General features: G+C 35.7%; 1 pseudogene; it reads left to right on the top strand.

Moving 5' to 3' along the window:
• LOC107872109 overlaps positions 1–15,980 on the top strand; it is a 128,843-nt pseudogene that overhangs the window by 99,174 nt on the left and 13,689 nt on the right.

Raw genomic sequence — 15,980 nt, 5'->3', positions numbered from 1 at the left:
TCATTTACATCAAATTTTTGTCTCTGAGAATAGTGAGATGGTATTTCCATTTGATCAAAATCTTTATCTCGGCGTGATTAATTTTGTGACATTGAACTTATTTTTTAAAATTTACAAAAATACCTCTCCAAGCTCATTGAAACCTCAAATGGAAATAAAAGTCACACGCATCACACTTATTATTCAATTTCAAAAAATAATAAAAAAAATCATGAATACTTAAAACATTGCCCGATTCCCCCAGATAATATTAACTAGCAAGTTATCTACTAGATGAGACTAGAATATTAAATTTACTTTGTCTAAAACCAAAAAATGCAGAAAAGCAAGTCCAGGAAAAAAAACAAAACTAACGGGTAAGAGGAATTTAAAAAAACTTTTTAAAATTCACACTTCAATAACTGTTGAAAAAAATTGTAATGATAGCTCGTTAAAACTTGAAAGCCTTATCACCAAATTATTGATTAATTAATATCAAAAATAGCAAGAGGGGTAAAGAATTTTAATTGTTCTAACAAAGAAAAAAAGAAGGTGAAGGGCTAGAGTCTGTAGAATTCGAGAGTTAAAAGAAGGGAACCTAGGTTTTGTTTAATGTCCTAGTCAATCTATTATTTTTTAATTTTAAAGGAAAAGTCCTTATTTAAAGGTAAAAGGAAAAGTCAAAGCCCTTATTTAATGGATGAAAACAGAACTTCGTGTTTTCTTTTTAGAGCATAATAATTTTTCATTTATTTTTTTTTTTTAAAAAATAAGTAGATTGATCCGAGGCTAGGTTCTAACCCACATCCCTTGGGCGGAATTGCACACCCTTGACCGTTTGTCTGCGCTTCTCTAAATTATCAAGATTGTTCAATAACATGTATATAACCATAAATATCTATATTTAACTGTAAGACCCCAAAAAATTCTAAGCTTAACTCAGCCCTTAGATCTAGATAAGGGGTCCCATACTTAGAAATTTCAGCTAGGTGTTTACACCTAGGAGTATTTTTAGCCTCATAAGTGGACAATCATTTTTCCCGATCCTAAAGACCTTAAAGTATTGATTTTTAGGTTGATTCATGATCAGGTATGTCAGTAGGTATTCTCAGACAAGTTTCAGATTTTTTAGGCATCGTTTGAATCACGTTTAGAAGTCCAAACCAGTGGATCAACGCGATCTCAATGCGCCGTGTCGCCTCTAGCATTGATAAATATTTTTTTCAGCTTGCAGTGCCAATTTACAGTAAACCAACGTGAACTCGATGCAACACATTGGTCATCGTGTTGATGCCATTGACGTGGTGCATCGGTCCACGCATCACTGGTCACAATTTCAGTCATTAAAAGCCCACATCCTAAGGGATAATTGGGTCTTTTTCTACCCCTATTCATCCCCAAAAACATGAGCTTAAGTCATTCTTAGGGCAAAAACATTCACTTTCTCTCAAATTTCTCTCAAGAATAAACCCTAGGGGATTTAATTTCAAATTCAAACTTCAAGAACAAACCATCAGTCTTAACAAATTAAAGTACCAAGGTATGTGAAGTGTTCATCCAAGGGTTTCGTTCCACCCTTGAAGTTCAAGAAACTCTTTTAAACTACAAGTTAATTGATCTCATAGATTTCATGTTGGATTGAATGTAATCTTGATTATGGTGTTAAATGAGTTTTCAATTCTATGATTTATCACAAGTTTCATGAAAACTAGTTAATTATGGATTGAATTATGTGAACTTCATGTTGAACTCTTGAATTATAAGTTGAATGTAGTATCCATGATAGTATTACATGTTTATTGATATGTGAAATACCCATTCTCCCCAAGTGTTTGTCAAAATGCTTATGTGAATTGACTAGTGCAAGTATGCATGTTATTATGTGATTTCATTCATGCACAAGCTCATGTATATTAAGTGGTTGACAAAAATGTCTAAATGAATGCATTATTAGTAAGCAAGTACTATTTTGCCACTAAAGTCATACAGTATTTTACTTTTCATTTAATCGAGTCTTGGGGGTATTCAATATCCAAAAATTTAGCTGTTTATCTAGAGCTACATTAGTTATAGAACCATGTCAATAGTGTCATGAATAGTAATACTCTGTAATCAATCCCTGTCTTAGTTCAATAATCAGTTTAGAACTCAGTGAACTCAGTTCTGTTCAGTTATGTGGTATGATCAGTAATAGTTCAGTCAAGCCTAATACAGTTTATAAATCAGTTCAGTGTCTATTTAGTTGAGAGTTGGAATCAACACTGAGCGAACCTAGGGATGGGGGCATTCCTGCCAGCATAGGGTTTGACTCTTAGTAGCAATCCCTGTATTACAGAACTACGTTGCCAGCATAGGTTGATATATCTTCCTTCCAGACTAGGGTTGATACATCTCACATGAGTATCCTTCTAACTGGGGTTATAGGTTGGACCCCATCCAATTAGAGTGGGGCATGTCTGTTAGATAACTACGTCCCATAATTTCAGTTTTGGTCTCAGAATAGAACTCAGTTCAGTTCAACAGAATCAGGACTGTCAGATACAGTTACTCAGTTATCAACACTACCATATCAATAAACTCATATATCAGTTAATTAGTATTCAAAATTCAGTATCCAATGTTAACATGATCTCACTTACAGTTTATTTATTCATGCATGTACTCTCATTCAGTTATGTCCATGTTACTCAGCTAGTTGTTCTCCACGCATATAATCCCATGCATATCAGTCTACCTCACTTAGCATAGTAGTACATTCAAAGTACTGACACATACTTTTCTCTTGCGCTATGATGTCTTATATCATAAGTTCAGATGCATGGGCTCTTGACCGCACTTAGCAACCTAGAGTATCAATAACAGATTTAGTGGTGAGTCCTCATAGTTTGAGAATAATTTTATCTTTCAGTATTTTAGTAGTTCAACATATTTAGTATACGATGTTAGTTGGGGACTTATCCCGTCAACTCAATATTCAGACAGTTAGAGGCTTTCAGACTAGAGTATTTCTGATAGATATTTAGTTTTCAGTATTTATTTATCAGTATTCAGTATTTGTTTCTAGTTGTGAACCTTATGGAGACTTCAACCTAAATTTTTTTCATTTGTTTCAGTAATATTATTGTTGTAGTGTTATTATTATTCAGCGCGCATAACAGGTACCAGTTATGGGTTAGCTTGTTGTCTTTCAGGGTCATAAGCACCGTGTGGTGTCAGAGGGAAAGACTCAAGGAGTTACAAACTTGTTATCAAAGCCTAAGGTTTAACAGATTCTTAGAAAGTCTAAAAGCCACGTCTAGTAGAATCTTGTACATGGGTGTGTAGCGCGCCAAACTTATGGGCCAGAGACTATGAGATGTTTTAGGAAAAGTTTCCCTCCTTTCAGTATTCATGTCATGCGAGTGAGCATAAGCTCAAGTTAAAATCTAAGTCTAATCCTTTCCTTACTTCCATTTACAGAACATGCCTCCCAAGAAGAACGGAAGACGAATAGGAAATCTGCCAGTGCCTCAGTACGTTCAGGCAGATCATCTAAACGAGCATGTCTCCCATGCTAAATTTAGGGCCGCATTTGCTACTCTAGCCAATTCAGTAGCAACCCAGAATAAATGCCCAGCTGCCATTCTGGCAAACCCAATGGACAATACTACTGCAGCTAGGATTTGAGACTTCACCTAAATAAACCCTCTATTATTTATCGAGTCTAACTCAGATGAGGACCTACAGGAATTCCTTGATCAGGTGTATAAAGTAACGGATATTATGGGGCTGACTAATAGTGAGAGTGCTGAGTTGGCCACGTATTAGTTACAGGATGTGGCTCACTTTTGGTTCAAGCAGTGGAAAGCAGAGAGGGCCGCAGATGCTGGGCCCATAGAATGGAAGGAGTTTGCCACTGCTTTCCTTGATAGGTTCTTTCCACTGAAGTTGAGGAAAGATAAGGTTTTGGAGTTTATTAATCTGAAGTAGGGGAATATGATGGTACACCAGTATTCTCTCAAGTTTACTCAGTTAGCTAGATACGCTGCCCATGTGGCACCAGACAACAGGTCTAAGATGAGTAAGTTTGTGTCTGGTGTGTCTAATAGTGTGGTTAAGTAGTGTACGACCGTAATGTTAATTAAGGAGATGGATATATCCAGGGTCAAAGTCTTTTTTCAGAAGATAGAAGAGGCTAAGAATAAGGAGAAGGAGAGGGAGAATAAGAGAGCTAGAATAGGTAGCTTCAACTTCTCTCAGCCTAAGTTAAAGGGTGGTAATCGTTCTTAGTTCTTCCTGAAATCTTTAGTTCCAGCTTCATCCTTAGCCAGTACTTTAGTTCCAAAATTCAGAGATGACAATAGAGATAGGGCATTAGGCACTAAACACCAGGGTAGTGTTAGCAGTGCCTGAACAAATCCTCTTTTCCAGAAAATGGCAAAAACCATCAGGATGTCTACAGAGATGACATCGATGTATATTTCAGATGTGGAAAGCCAGGCCATAGGATTAAAAATTAATCTTAGATGAGTTCATAGAGTCAGCATAATCGTCCCTCAGCTCAGTCCGATCTCCCAAATTTGTAGGGTGCCGCTTCCAGTGCCATCAGTGGGCAACACCCAAATAGACTCTATGCACTTCAATCCTGACAGGATTATGAAAGTTCTCCTGATAGCTAGATCCAGGAGCTTCTTTGTCCTTTGTAACTCCTTATATAGATATTGACTTTGGAGTCAGTCCCAAAATTCTAGCAGAGCCTTTCTCAGTCTCTACCCTAATGGGTAAATCTATCATAGCTCGACGAGTATACAGAAACTGTCCGATTATGGTATCTCAGAAAGTCACTTTGGCAGACTTAATAGAATTAGTGATGACAAATTTTGATGTCATTTTCGACATGGATTGGTTTCATTCATGTTATGCTTTAGTTGACTGCAAAAATAGAGTTGTCCATTTTCAGTTTCTGAATGAACCCATCATAGAATGGAGGGGTAGTACCTCAACACTTAGGGGTCAACTTATTTCTTACCTAAGGGCAAGGAAAATGATATCTAAGATATGTGTTTATCAACTTTTTTGAGTTAAGGATTATAGTTCCAATACTCCCACTCTTAATTCAGTTCCAGTAGCATGTGAATTTCCAGATATTTTTTTCAAAGTTCTTTTCGGAGTTCCTCCCGAGAGGGAAATCGACTTCAGAATAGACCTTCTTCCTAATACTCAACCTATTTCTATTCCACTATACAGAATAGTTCTAGAACTCAAAGAATTAAAGGAACAGTAGAAGGATCTCCTAGGTAAGGGATTCTTCAAACCCAGCGTATCCCCTTGGGGTAGACCAGTTCTATTTGTGCGTAAGAAAGATAGTTCTCTCAGAATGTGTATTGACAACCGTCAACTAAATAAAGTCATGGTCAAGAATAAGTATCCACTTCCTAGAATAGATGACTTTTTTGACCAACTTCAGGGTTCCAGTTACTATTATAAGATAGACCTTAGATCAGGTTATCATCAGCTCAGAGTCAGAGAATGTGACATTTCAAAAATAGCTTTTAAAACTCGATATGGTCACTTCAAATTCCTAGTTATTTCATTTGGTCTTACCAATGCCCCAACAGTTTTCATGGACTTGATGAACCGTGTGTTCAAGCAGTACTTGGACATATTTATCATAGTCTTTATTGATAACATTCTTGTTTCTCCCGTAGTGAACGTAATCATACAGACCATCTCAGAATAACGTTATAGACCCTTAAAGCCCATTAGTTGTTTGCTAAATTCAGTAAATATGAATATTGGCTAAGGTTAGTAGCATTCCTTGGTCATATCATTTCCAGTGATGACATTAGAGTTAATCCTAAAAGACTAAAGCAGTAAGAAACTGGCCCAGACCCATCTCTCCATCAGATATCAAGATTTTCTTGGGCTTGGCCGGCTATTACCGATAGTTTGTTAAAGGATTTTCATCTATTGCATCCCCTATGTCCAGACTGACTCAGAAGAAAGTCAAATTTCAGTGGTCAGATTCTTGTGAAAAGAGTTTTTAGGAGTTGAAGACTCGACTTACTATAGGTTCAGTTTTGACTCTACCAGATGGTTCAGACAGGTTTGTGATATACTGTGATGCTTCTAGAGTTGGTTTAGGATATGTTTTGATTTAGAGAGGTAAGGTCATAGCCTATGACTCTAGACAACTTAATCCCTATGAAAAGAACTATTTGCCTTAAATATTTAGAGGAACTATTTGTATGGGGTGCATATTGATGTGTTCACAATCCATAAGATACTACGGTAAGTATTTTCTTAAAAATACCTAAACCTGTGTCATAGGAGGTGGTTAGAGTTGTTGAAAGATTATGAAATAAGTGTTCTATATTATTCGGTCAAGGCCAATATAGTGGCTAATGTTCTCAGTAGGATGTCTTGCTCACATGGAGGATGGTAAGAAGAAGTTTTCTTAGGAAGTTCATCAGCGTGCCTGGCTAGGTGTTCGCTTAGTCGATTCAGCAGAGGGTAGTGTATGGGTTAAAAATAGTTCATAATCATCTCTAGTTTTTGAAGTAAAGGAGAAATAGGACAGAGATCCCAGTCTAGCTAATTTGAAAGAGTCAATTAGAGATCAGAAAGTAAAGGTTTTCTCCTAAAGGGGAGATGGTGTATTGTGTTGCCAGAGTCGGCTATGTGTGCCAGGTGTAGATGACTTGAAATAGTGAATTCTTATAGAAGCACATGGTGTGTGCTACTCGATTCATCCAGGGGCCACCAACATGTACCACAACTTACGGGAAGTCTATTAGTAGAGTGGGATGAAGAGAGACATTGCAGAGTTTGTAGGAATGCTCGATATGACAGAAGGTTAAGATCGAACATCAGAAGCCTAGTGGGTCTATGAAAGAGTTCAGTATTCCCCACTTGGAAGTAAGAGGAGGTGAACATGGATTTTGTGATGGGTTTTCCCCATACTCGTCATCAACTTGATTCAATTTGGATCATTATAGACAGGATGACCAAATCAGCTCATTTCTTACCAGTCTATACTTCCTATTTAGTCAAGGATTATTCCAAGCTCTATGTTAGAGAGTTGGTTATATTACAGGGAGTTTTGTTGTCCTTCATTTCAAATAGAGGTATGCAATTCACCTCTCATTCTTGGTACCTAAGTTCACCTCAGTACGGTCTTCCACTCTCAGGAAGATGGTCAAGCAGAAAGGACCATTTAGACCTTGAAAGATATGTTAATAGCGTGTTCCATTGACTTTAAGGGTAGTTGGGATGACCACTAGCCCTTGATTAAGTTTGTGTATAATAACAGTTACCATTCCAACATTCAGATGGCTCTATTTGAGGCACACTATAAGAGGAGATATAGATCTCCCATTAGTTGGTTTGAAATGGGTGAGTCCACAGTGGTAGGGCCTGACTTGGTATTTGATACCTTATAAAAAGTTCAGTTGATCAGGGAAAGACTTAAGGTAGCTCAGAGCCATCAGAAATGGTATGCATATATGCAAAGGAAAGATCTTGAGTTTGTGTTTGGGGATTTTATATATTTGAAAATCTCTCCTATAAAAAGAGTGAAGAGGTTTGGCAAGAAGGGGAAGCTCAGTCCCCGATATGTCGATCCTTACTGAATTCTCAACCGTTTTGAAAAGGTAGCTTATGAGCTTAGGTTGCCTTCAGATTTAGCTTCAGTCCATCGAGTGTTTCATGTCTCTATGCTAAAGAAATGAATAGGTGACCCAACAGCTGTAGTCACTATAGAGGGTATAGATGTTCAGAACAACCTCTCTTATGAAGAGATTCCAGTCGAAATCCTTAATCGTCAGATTCCTAGATTGAGGAACAAAGAAGTCCCTCTAGTTAAAGTTCTTTCGTGGAATCAGTCTGCTGAGGGAGCTACTTGGGAAGCAAAAGCAGATATGCGAACCAAGTATCCTCACCTCTTCTCTTCAAACACATATTCAGCTCAAGGTAACAATTATCCTTGAATTTCCTCAGTTCCATATTTAGATTTCCTATATGAGTTAGATATCATTTCAGTTGCATAACATTCTTATATCATGTATACCCTCACGAAATAGCCAAGTCATATGTCATGTTCTTAGAATTCAGTCATGCTTCAGTCATGCATTTTCAGTATAAATATTTAGTATATCAGTAGTTTCAGCCATGAATCATGCTTCAGTTATGCATGCTCAGTAATCAAGTTTAGTCTATCAGTATTCTCAGCTTAGTTAGTCTCATTCGACAATGAATGTTCTCAAGGGGGAGATATTGTAAGACCCCGCAATAATCTAAGTCCCTATACATGAATATTTTTCTATAAATTTTTTGAAACACTCACCATTTTTCAGTTTAGAGCCTACCGTTGCGTAGGAAATTTGATTAGCTTTCCAACGATATAAAATTCACCTAAATTCGCTGACCGGGTAAGAAGTTATGACAATTTTAAGTTTCAGTCGTTAAACACCATCAAATTGACCCTTAGTGCATCACGTAGCCAACATAAATGATGATTTTCAATTTTTAGTGAAGCTCCGCGAAACCCCCGCATTGTGCCGTTAGCCAAAATCCCAATTGTCCTTTTTCCAGTGTCCTGTCGTGATAATGATGTGTTGCGCCAAGGGTGAATTTCAAAATCAAAAGAGCACCGCAATTCCTATGCGTTACGCCATTCCCTCAGTTGCTAGTTGTCCCTTTTCCAGTGGCTTGGCGTGATAGCGGCATGTTGCGCCAAGGCCAAAAATTAGGACGGTAAGTTTTCAGCTTCTATTTTAAAATTCATTTAAGGGTATTTGGGTCTTTTTTCACAGCCCTAATTAACCTAAAACATGAAATTTAACCCCTAAACACCCTAAGTAGTCATCATTATTCAATTCTCCTTCAAAAATTAAAGATCCCCCTTTTCAAGAACAAGAAACCCTAGCTCTCAATTTCAAGTCAAATCCTCAAGAACTCACCAAGAACTCCAAGAAATTCATCCATGGGTCCTTTTCATCCATGGAGTCCAAGTATCCATTTTAATTACAAATCCATCTCCTTTTCAAGTTTATTTGATTTTAAATTATGATTTCATCCATGAATCTCTATGTACTATTGATTTTATACCATGTTACCCTGAAATTATTGTTATTATTTAATTCCCCATGTTTTAATATTATTATTTATTGAAAAAAACTATAATTTAGCTCTATTATGTCAGATTCATGCTATTTCTATATATTTTAGAACATTCCTATGTTTGTTTTGAACCATGGACTACAAGTGTTTAATAAAATGCCTACAAGAGTAAATGTTTATGAAAGCCTTCATGCTATGTCCTTAAATGTTTGAGTGTCATGCTACTATTATTGTTTTGAGTCCTGGGGGTATTGAATACCCCAAAACCATACCTTTTTTATCAGTCTAGTCACAATACATTACAAAATAGTCTCCGGATTATACTATGAGCATTATCAGAATAGTCAGCTATCAGTCATCGAACTCAGAACAATCTAGTATCTTAGTTTAATTGGGAGTAGGACTTATTACCAAGCGAGTGTAGGGATGGCGGCTTGCCCGTCAGATAGGCAGAGTTGTTATTAGTAGTCCTTATACTCAAAAACTACATAGCCAGTGTAGGATATGAGTAGTCACCCATAAAATTAGGCCTGACTATCTCGCAGGGATCACCTGTCAGTTCAAGCTTGACACCCTTAGGCCTTTAGACATTTTATCAATTTAGTGGATCCACACAACCAGCGTTAGTACCCGTGGCACTGTATTAACACCCTTCCAATTGGGGTTACAGGTTGGACCCCGATTAGCTCAAATTGGGGAATATCGGTTATAAGATACCTCCCACAGTCTCAGATACAATTTCAGTTAGAGTCCCAGTTATTCAGTCTTAGTGTTCTTTGATCAAGGCGCACAAATATCAGTATATTTTTTAGTATTTCAAAATACAGATTTTACTCAGTCCATGTTATATGCCTGGCCATGCATCTTCAGTGTCTACAGATTTTCACGTATTTTTAGTATTTTATAGACTTTCATGCATGTTCAGTATCTACAGATTTCATATTCTCTATTCAGTATTCCATGCTTTACATGTATAGTCAGATAGATCATTACTCCTATTCATGAAACCTTGCATGTTAGCCTTCCTCATTTAGCATACTTGTACATTTAAAGTGCTGATCGCATACTTTTCTTTTGCGCTATGATGTCTCATATCATAGGTGCTGATGCTCAGGTCCCGGATCGCACCTAGATTCTCTGATTATCAAAAGTACAGTAGCAGCGGTGAGTCCTCATCATCCGAGGACAGAGTATTTACTTCACGGTTTTAGTTTAATTAGATAGTTAGAGTTAGTTGGGGCCTATCCCATCAACTCTCAGTTATTCAGATCTAGTGGTTTTTCAGACACTACAGTTAGTTAGTTATTTAGTTTATCATTATTTTCTCCGATTCAGACAATTGTCTTTCCTAGATTTATATTTCAGTTTTGAATTCAGATATTAAAACCTTATCGCATTTCAGTTATTCTTCCATATTTATGATTTTATTATCCAGTGCTCATAGCAGGTACCAGTTCATGGGTTAGCTTGTGGTCCCTTGAGACTTTAAGAACCATGTAATGACTAGAGAGAAGTCTCGGGTCGTTACAATTCTAAGCTTAACTCAGCCCTTAGAGCTTGATAAGGGGTCCCATACTTAGAAATTTCAGCTAAGTGCTTACACTTAGGATTATTTTTAGCCTTATAAGTAGGCGATCCTTTTTCCCGACCCTGAAGACATTAAAGTGTCGATTTTTAGGTTGATTCATGATCAGGTATGTTAGTAGGTGTTCTCAGACAAGTTTTGGATTTTTCAAACATCATTTGAATCATGTTGGATCAACGCGATCTCGATGCGCCATGTCGCCTATCGCAGCTTGCAGTGCCAATTTTCAGTAAACCAACGCAAAATCGATGTGGCGCGTTGGTCATCGTGTTGATGCCATCAATATGGCACATCGGTCCGTGCATCACTGGGCACAAATTCAATCATTAAAAGCCCACATTGTGAGGGATAATTGGGTCATTTTGAACCCCTATTCATCCCCAAAAATACGAGATTAAGTCATTCCTAGGGAAAAAACATTCACTTTCTCTCAAATTTCTCTCAAGAATAAACCCTAGGGGATTTAATTTCAAATTTAAGCTTCAAGAACACACCATCAGTCTTAGCAAATTCAAGTACCAAGGTATCTGAAGTGTTCATCCAAGGGTTTTCTTCCACCCTTGGAGTTAAAGAAACTCTTTTTAACTGAAAGTTAATTGATCTCATAGATTTCATGTTGGATTGATTGTAATCTTGATTATGGTGTTAAATAAGTTTTCCATTCCATGATTTATCACAAGCTTCATGAAAACTAGTTAATTGTGGATTGAATTACGTGAACTTCATGTTGAACTCTTGAATTACAAGTTGAATGTAGTATCCATGATAGTATTACATGTTTATTGATATGTGAAATACCAATTCTCTCCAAGTGTTTTTCAAAATGCTTATGTGAATTGACTTGTGCAAGTATGGCATGTTATTATGTGATTTCGTTCATGCACAAGCTCATGTATATAAAGTGGTTGACAAAAATGTCTAAATGAATGCATTATTAGTAAGCAATTACTATTATGCCACTAAAGTCATGCAGTATTTTACTTTTCATATTATCGAATCCTGGGGGTATTCAATATCCAAAAATCTAGCTGTTTACCTAGAGCTACATTAGTTACAGAACAGTCTCAGTAGAGTCATGAATAGTAATACTCTATAATCAGTCCCAGTGTTGGTTCAGTAATCAGTTAAGAACTCAGTGTACTTAGTTTAGTTCAATTAGAAAGTACGATCAGTAACAGTTCAATGAAGTCTAGTACAGTTTAGAAATTAGTTTAGTGTCTATTTAGTTGGAAGTAGGAATCAGCACCGAGCGGACCTAGGGATGGGGGCATTCCTATCAGCATAGGGTTTGACCCTTAGTAGCAATCCCTGTGTTATAGAACTACATTGCCAGTGTAAGTTGAGATATCTTCCTTTTAGACTAAGGTTGATACATGTCACATGAGTTTTCCTGCCAGCGAGGGTTGACAAAAGTGCTTCCTGTCAGAGACGGTTAACTCATAACTTATCTTTACCCGTGTCACGATATTGACACCCTTCCAACTGGGGTTACAGGTTGAACCCATATCCAATTTGAGAGGGGCATGTCGGTTAGATAACTTCCTCTCACAGTTTCAATTTTGGTCTCAATATAGAGCTCAGTTCAGTTTTATAGAATCAGGATTGTCAGATATAATCACTCATTATCAGTACTATAGTATCAGTAAACTCATATATTAGTTAATTAGTATTCAGAATTTAGTATCCAGTGTTAACATAATCTCATTTACAGTTTATATATTCATGCATGTACTCTCATTTAGTTACGTTCATATTACTCAGCTAGTTGTTGTCTATTCATATGAACCCATGCATATCATCCTACCTCACTTAGCATACTACTATATTCAAATTACTAATATATACTTTTGTCTTATGCTATGATGTCTTATATCATGGGTTTAGATGCACGGGCTCCTGACCGCACTTAGCAGCCCAGAGTATCAACAATAGATTTAGTGAAGAGTCTTCATAGTTCGAGGATGATGTTATCTTTTTGTATTTCAGTAGTTCTGCATATTCAGTAGACGGATTTAGTTGGGGACTTGTCCCATCAACTCCATATTCAGACAGTGAGAGACTTTCAGATAGATATTCAATTTTCAGTATTCAGTATTTGTTTCCAGTTGTGAACCATATGGCGACTTCAGCCTAATTATTTTATTTATTTTAGTAATATTATTGTTGCAGTATTATTATTATTCAGTTCTCACAGTAGGTACCAGTCATAGGTTAGCTTATGGTTCTTCGGGGTTGTAAGCACCGTGTAGCGTTTAGTGTACAGACTCATGGCGTTACATTAACCTATATACCCAATTTTTTTTTCCAATGAAGGTTGTTAATCCGACCACCCTTTGATGGCTGTAGCTCCACACCTGCCACCCCTCTGTCTAAAATCTACTACTACTACATCAAGTCCATGGAGAAAGAAAATAATCTATAATTAGAGTACTCTTCAATTGAAAATGGAAATAGAAATGGAAATTGAAGTACATTTGTCAACAATCCAAACATGATGAGCAACAACTTTGATATTGAAAAAGATTATTCATTAAACTTTTTATTAGAAACTATGTTTGGTACTACTACTATTGATAATCCACATACTTTGATAATAATTTCACAACAACAACTAGTAGTTCTAGTTTCGATTTGCTAATGTTGCCACCTCATCATGAACCCCCTCATCAACCTATGATTACTACTTCTACAATTCAAGATTGATCAATATCTAATCACATGATTAATGTTACAGTTATTAGAATTATTGTCATGATTTTCTTACCAAATTTAAGTTTTACTTTTTCTTGAAAGGAAAATAAAAGTAATAACATAATTACTTATATTTTTCCGTGACTGGTAAACTTACTTTCAAGTGACCAGGAGGTCATGGGTTCAAGCCTTATAAACATCCTCTAACAAAAATACAAGGTAAGACTACATACAGTACACCCTTGTGGTGGGGTCCTTCCCCAGATACCGTGTATAGTGATAGCTTTAGTGCACCGGACAGCCCTTTTTACCTTTCCTTAAAGGAAAATATAATTTTTTTCTATATTTGGCCAATCTCTTTCTTGGTGGAAAGGTTTTAAAACTCTATAAATAAAATACCCCCTTCTCATACAATATCACAATAACATCCATAATGTAGTCGTTTAAGAGTCTTATTTTGGGAGAGATTTTCTCCCAATAGTTTTGTGTTTTCTTTAATATTAGTTTTCATGTGTAGGCCAATTGGCTAAATAATATCAATAATATATTTTTTTATTATACTTTTATTTGTCATCTGAATTATCATTCTCTTAATTTGCAAACTTTAATTTTCCACATGACGCCCTAGCAATTTCGAACATAACAAGTGGTATCCGAGCCTATGGTTCAAAGGTCTAATGGTTTGGTGAAACGATATTAAATACAGGTTCAAAGCGGTTTCACAATCAAGCTACAACTAGTTTTGTGATAATGACAATTTTGTTTAGTTACATGTGAAGAAGAAGTTTTAAGCATATTTCAACAATTCTGTTGCTGCATCTTTAAAAATAAATATAAAATAATTATTTTTAATACACTTTTAGTCATAATATTTTAAATCTTGTTTTTAACCATGACAAGCAGTAGTGGTGAAGATTATGTGAAGAACGAAGTTCATGCATGTGAAGAAGGCAGATCAAGTGAAGAACATCAAGCCAAAAGGGGAGATTTGTTAGGGTTTTTGCCCTAATTCTCTTACCAAATTTAAGTTTTACTTTTTGTTGAAAGGAAAATAAAAGTAATATCATAATTATTTTTACTTTTCCTGAAAGAAAAATATAATTCTTTTCTATATTTGACTAACCTCTTTCTTGGAGGAAAGATTTTGAAACTCTGTAAATAGAAGATCCCTCTTTTCATACCTTAACGCAATAGTATCCACAATGTAGTCATTAAAGAGTCTTGTTTAGGGGATATTTCTCCCAATAGGTTTAATGATTCTTCGATATTAGGTTTTCATATGTAGGTCAATGGCCAAATCATATAATAATATTATATATTTTTTAAGTATTTTAGGTTGTGTCATCTGAATTATCAATGGTTTGGTTTGTAAACTTTAAGCTTCCGCATGACGCCCTCTCGCTTTCGAATCCAACAGCAGTGACTCCAAATTTATCATCGATTTCTTCATCATAAACTGAATCACCTGCTGATGACTATCAATAAGCAAAACAGGTGAACCAGCAAGATGGAGAGCAACATCAAAACAAGTATAAGAAATCGCAAGCTAAAATTTTACTTCTTTATGGATAAAATGTATATTTCTTTTAGTCTGATCGATTATTAGAAAACATGAAATTAGCTATGATAAAAATTATAGGTAATACTTAGCTAACTTGTCACTAAATAACTGTTAGCTAACTGGATTTTCTATAGAACGGTGAACTGTTGAGATTAGTATGAGATTTTTGCTGTTTAACTATAAAATTTTTTCCGCACTCAATTGTTTGTTTTGTTTAAGTTACCCCATATTTAGTTTCCCCCACCCCCTCCATTTTTTTTAAAAAATATCTTTTCTAAATTTATGAATCTAATAATTTTATGTTGAATGAGAAGTTTTTATAGCTACATCAATAATATTTATGTTTCTAAAACAATCCTCATGTCTTACACATGTTAATATTTTTTTTTGTAAGGGTCAAATACATAAAAAATCATTTTGATGAAAGGTGGAGTTTGATTAGAACTGAAATCTTTGCTTGTTCTGACATAACGTTGATACAAAACACTTTAAAAAAATATTAAAAAAAGCATATCTTCCTTACTTATATCTTCAATAGTTTTGACAGGCTAGTTTCTCAGATGGTCAGTTTACTAATTGTTTGTTATTAACACAAATAGTTACCTTCTTGATTTCAGTTTTCTCCCATATAAAGAAAGTTACTTTCTGAACTTAAAATTATTAGTCCAATGACGACCTGAAAATTCAACTGTAGTTTTGACTAACAAATATCGTCGAAGGGAATTAAAGTGTTTCTAAACATATGTGAAATAATATATTTCTTGATGAATATGGTTTACAATACAATGATATATATAGTTGTACATTAATAAATGAGAAGATAAGGCTAAACTTCTAACTGTAGTTATCCTCTTAAGTACAATAGCAATCCAGAATAATTTAAATAATTGATTGTCACTTATCACTCCCCCTCAAGTGATGAACAATCTGGAAGAATGCAGAGCTTTGCATGTAGGAACAACAATCTTGGTAAAGAAAGTACCTTGGTTAATAAATCAACAAGTTGATCTTGAGTAGGGACATATTGAACTGTAACACCCCGCACTTTCGGACTAAAATTTAAAT

This window comes from Capsicum annuum, chromosome 5, assembly GCF_002878395.1.
Source record: "Capsicum annuum cultivar UCD-10X-F1 chromosome 5, UCD10Xv1.1, whole genome shotgun sequence".
In the NCBI taxonomy this organism is placed as follows: domain Eukaryota; kingdom Viridiplantae; phylum Streptophyta; class Magnoliopsida; order Solanales; family Solanaceae; genus Capsicum; species Capsicum annuum.
The sequence above is the reverse complement of the archived record's forward strand: the minus strand, read 5'-3'. Positions and strand labels throughout refer to the sequence as shown.